Source organism: Octopus bimaculoides, chromosome 4 (genome assembly GCF_001194135.2).
Source record: "Octopus bimaculoides isolate UCB-OBI-ISO-001 chromosome 4, ASM119413v2, whole genome shotgun sequence".
Classification (NCBI taxonomy): Eukaryota; Metazoa; Mollusca; class Cephalopoda; order Octopoda; family Octopodidae; genus Octopus; species Octopus bimaculoides.
This window is the reverse complement of record NC_068984.1, coordinates 40,951,217-40,955,861: the sequence shown is the minus strand read 5'-3', so window position 1 is coordinate 40,955,861 and position 4,645 is coordinate 40,951,217. Positions and strand designations below refer to the sequence as shown.

The 4,645-nt window shown below is 40.7% G+C and overlaps 1 protein-coding gene across 2 annotated transcripts in view; it reads left to right on the top strand.

Annotated features, from left to right (window-relative positions):
* The window catches only part of LOC106883712 (core-binding factor subunit beta), a 33,143-nt gene that overhangs the window by 1,918 nt on the left and 26,580 nt on the right, over positions 1 to 4,645 (top strand). The gene's annotated exons all lie outside the window — the stretch shown is intronic.

Below are 4,645 nucleotides of genomic sequence, written 5' to 3'. Positions count from 1 at the left end.
TATGTATATATATATGTATATATATATATATATATATGTATATATATATCAGCGTGGTCGATACTAACCCTAAACATGTATTCATTTACACACGCGGGTTAGGATCATGGCTAGGATCGAACACTCACGACTAGCTAGCAACTGCGAGTTCGGGACCGTGCTGCTTTAGTAGTACCGCTATATCTATATCATTACCTCTCCCTCTCTCTATATATGTGTATACATACATACATATAGAAGAGAGAGTGTGCACACATATATAAGTATGAATATATAAGTGTATATATGTATATGTCGATATGAAAGCATTTAAGTATGTGTGTGTGTGTTGATATACATATGTAAGCAAGTTTTTGTTAATATGCAGTAAGAAAATATTTCTAATATTCCCATTTTATGCAGTTTATATTCCAATTGAAGCTAGATGTTAGGAATGATTATTTTTCTGAGAAGCTTACAATCCCTCTGAATGTTGAATAATAGGAATAAAGATGATATCAATATTGATTTAAACGTAACTTTACTTGACACATGTTGTAATATTGACAGCTTTGTTGATCCAAGTTTGTACTTAAGTTGGTTTAAAAATAATTAAGCTGGGTCTGCATTATGTCATGTCAGATGTTTCTCAACAACTGATTGTTTATGCTGACTTAACTTAGCAGTTTGGTAAAAAAAAAAAAAAGAGTCTGACATAGCAAATACCATGGTTAGAAAATAAAGTACTAGGGTGAATTTCTTCAACTAAACCCTTCACGGGGGTACCTTAGCATGGCCTCCGATAAAGGGCTGAAACAAGTAGGTGTATGTGTGTGTGTATGCATACAGATATGAGTATACATGTATACATGTGTGTGTGTGTGTGTGTGTGTGTGTGTGTGTGTGTGTGTGTATGTATGTTTATATCTCTCTTTCTCTCTCTCCCTCTCTCTCTCTCTCTCTCTTTCTCTCTCTCTCTCTCTCTCTCTCTCTCTCTCTCTCTCTCTCTCTCTCTCTCTCTCTCTCTCTCTCTCTCTCTCTCTCTCTCTCTCTGTGTGCAGGGAAGGCTGTTTGTTTAAGATTCTTGTGTCCCATCAATTCCAGTCGCACTGTATGGACTCTTGAGCTAGTGTCTTCTGCTATAACTTAGGCAAACCAATTTCTGGTGAGCAGGTTTGGTAACCAAAAACTGAATGAAGCATGTTGTATATGTATTTATGTGTGTTTGTGCAGGCATTTGCATCCTTGTCATGGCATTATGTGATTCTTGTAAGTGAGCATCACCATCATACAAGTGATGCTGCACCTTTCTTGTCTTCTGTGGAAAATCACAATTGGGAAATATTACCTTGCTTGTAAAGAGGTGAGTGTTGGTGACAGCAATGGCCTTTGGCTGTACAAAATATGCTTTAGCAAATTCTCTCTGATTCATGCAGGCAATGGAAAGTGGCTGTTAAATGATGATGTAGATGATATATATATGTATACATGCATGGATACATACATACACACATAATTGCATGCATGCATGCATGCATACATACATATATGTATGTGTATATAAGAGCTCAATAGAATAAGTTCTGGGGTCAGTTTCTTCGACTAAAGCCCTTTAAGGCAGAGCTCCAGCATGGCTACAGTCAAATGACTGAAACAAGTAATAAAAGAATATTTGTATGTTACATATACTTATACATGTATGAATATGCGTGTGTATTTGTATGTTATATATATTGTATGTGTGTATTTGTTTTTTATATATATTGTATGTGTGTATTTGTTTTATATATATGTATGGTTGGCGTTAGGAAGGGCATCCAGCTGTAGAAACTCTGCCAAATCAGACTGGAGCCTGGTGTAGCCATCTGGTTTCACCAGTCCTCAGTCAAATCGTCCAACTCATGCTAGCATGGAAAGCGGACGTTAAACGACGATGATGATGATGTATGTATGTAAATGTCTGTATAAATATATATATATATATATATAAATATGTGTACATATATTTATACTGACCGCCCACCCATTATATCTGTCACTGTATTTCCCCTTCCTCTTCAGACTATCCTATTTTTTCTTGCCACCTTGAGCCATATGACTTGTTAGCACTTCATCCAGTAATTATTGTTCTCCTCACCCACGTTAATGATGCGCTCCATCCCTCCCCCAAACAAACCAAATTATCTCCTCATGCACTAAGCTTGGCTCTCTCTTTCCTTTCTCCTCCCCACTTCTGTTGCCTACCCAACCTCATGTCATCTCTCTCTCTCTCTCTCTCATTCTCCTGTAAAGAGTATCATCATTACTGCCACTATTACTCCCCTCCACCTTCCCCAATTCATCCAGCATTGATAATTTATTACTCCCTACATCCACCCTTCAATCCGACTCAGTCTATTAAGTTGTTGCATACCACCCATTCACCCCATCTCTTGCAAACCCTCACCCACTCACACTCCTAGTTCTTATGTCCTAACAGGGTTCTTCCCACCTTGTACCTTGAGGGACCACTTGGATTTGTAGCACCTACTGATCATTCTCACTCTTTCTCCTAAAGGTGAGTGACCATGTAGCATCTCTGCAACAACCTGCTTACCCCTTCTTCCTTTCCTCTTTTTCATATTTTAATTCTTGATCTCTTCACTAGATGTATGTATGTAAATAAAGATATATATATCATCATCATCATCATTACCATTTAACGTCCGCTTTCCATGCTAGCATGGGTTGGACGATTTGACTGAGGACTGGCGAAGTGGATGGCTACACTAGACTCCAGTCTGATCTGGCAGAGTTTCTACAGCTGAATGCCCCTCCTAATGCCAACCACACCGAGAGTGTAGTGAGTGATTTTTACGTGCCACCGACTCGAGGGCCAGTCCGGCGGTACTGGCAAATGGTGTTTTTTATATGCCACCTGCACAGGAGTCAGCCAATGTTTTGTTCACATGCCACCGGCACAAGTGCCAGTAAGGCGAAGCTGGAAACGATCACGCTCAAATGGTGCTTTTTACGTGCCACCGGCATGGGAGCAACACCACTGCTCTGGCAGTGATCCCGCTCGGGTGGTGCTGTTAACACTCCACTGGCACGTGTGCCAGTCATCAAATTTGGTTCAGTTTCGCTCTCACTTGCCCCAACAGGTCTTTGCAAGCTGAGCTTAGTGTCCAATGAGGGAAGGTTGGCTTGGGTGTCAGTCATCAAATTTGGTTCAATTTCGATTTCGATTTCACTTACCTCAATAAGTCTTTGCAAGCAGGGTTTTGTGTCCAAAGAAGGAAAGGTATGTATTAGTGGGCTAGCCACACCCCTGGTAAAGGCCACAGGTTATGCACATTTTCAGTGTTTATTACACCTGAGCATCTGCCACATACAAAAATTATCTTGCTAGTTAGCCTTCTTTTGATATTGCTGCACCTCGTATGTGTCCATAGCTTACACTGGGTACATCTTATAGAGTTCTACCTACGCCTTTTCTACAGATCGAGCAGGGCCATCTACCTGAAAGGGTTTGTGGTTTGTCTACCTTTCTACTTATTAGAATTTTGGTTTTAGCTAGGTTGACTCTAAGGCCCTTTGATTCTAATCCTTGCTTCCACACCTTAAACTTCTCCTCTAGTTCTGATAGTGACTCAGCAATTAGAGCAAGATCATCAGCATAGAGGAGCTCCCAGGGGCAACCTGTCTTGAATTCCTCTGTTATTGCCTGGAGGACTATGATAAATAGGAGGGGGTTGAGGACTGAACCTTGGTGGACCCCTACTCTACCCGGAATTCTTCACTGTACTCGCTGCCAACCCTCACCTTACTGACAGCATCCCTGTACATGGCTAGCACAGTTCTCACTAACCATTCATCTATCCCTAGTTTCCTCATTGACCACCAGATAAGGGATCAGTGGACCCTGTCAAAGGTTTTCTCCATGTCAACGGAAGCCAGATACAGAGGTTTATCTTTGGCTAGGTATTTCTCCTGCAGCTATTTTACCAGAAATATAGCATCAGTGGTGCTTTTCCCTGGCACAAATCCAAACTGCATCTCATTTAAGCTGACCCTCTCCCTGACCTTCATTACCTGGTCCAACAACTTGATACCTCTGTAATTGTTTGTGTCTAAAGTGTCACTTTTACCTTTGTAGCAGTTGACTATGGTGCTGCTACACCAGTCATTGGGTATGACTCCCTCATGTATCACCTGGTTAACTATACGGGTGACTAAGCTATAGCCGACACTGCCAGAGATTTCGAGCATTTCTGCAGTAATTCCTGATGGGCTGGGAGCTTTCCCTGTTTTCATACTCTTGAATGCTTTATCTACCAAGGTACTGTCAATTAGGATAGCTAGTCCCTCTGTTGGGTCAACATTCGGCAGACTCTCTTTCTCCCATTCATTCTCTTTATTAAGCAACCTTTCATAGTGGCGTCTCCAAACCTCTCTTTGCAGCCTCGTTTAGTGCAAGTGAACCATCATCCATGCGGACACATTTCTCTCCTACGACATCACGATTCTCTCTCACACACTGTCTTGCAACAGGAAATACCTCAAGTCTTTGGTCCTCAAAGCGCAGAACATTGGCATATATATATAGCTATGTATGTGTATGTATATATATATATATATATATATATATATATGTATATGTATGTATGTATATATATTCATCATC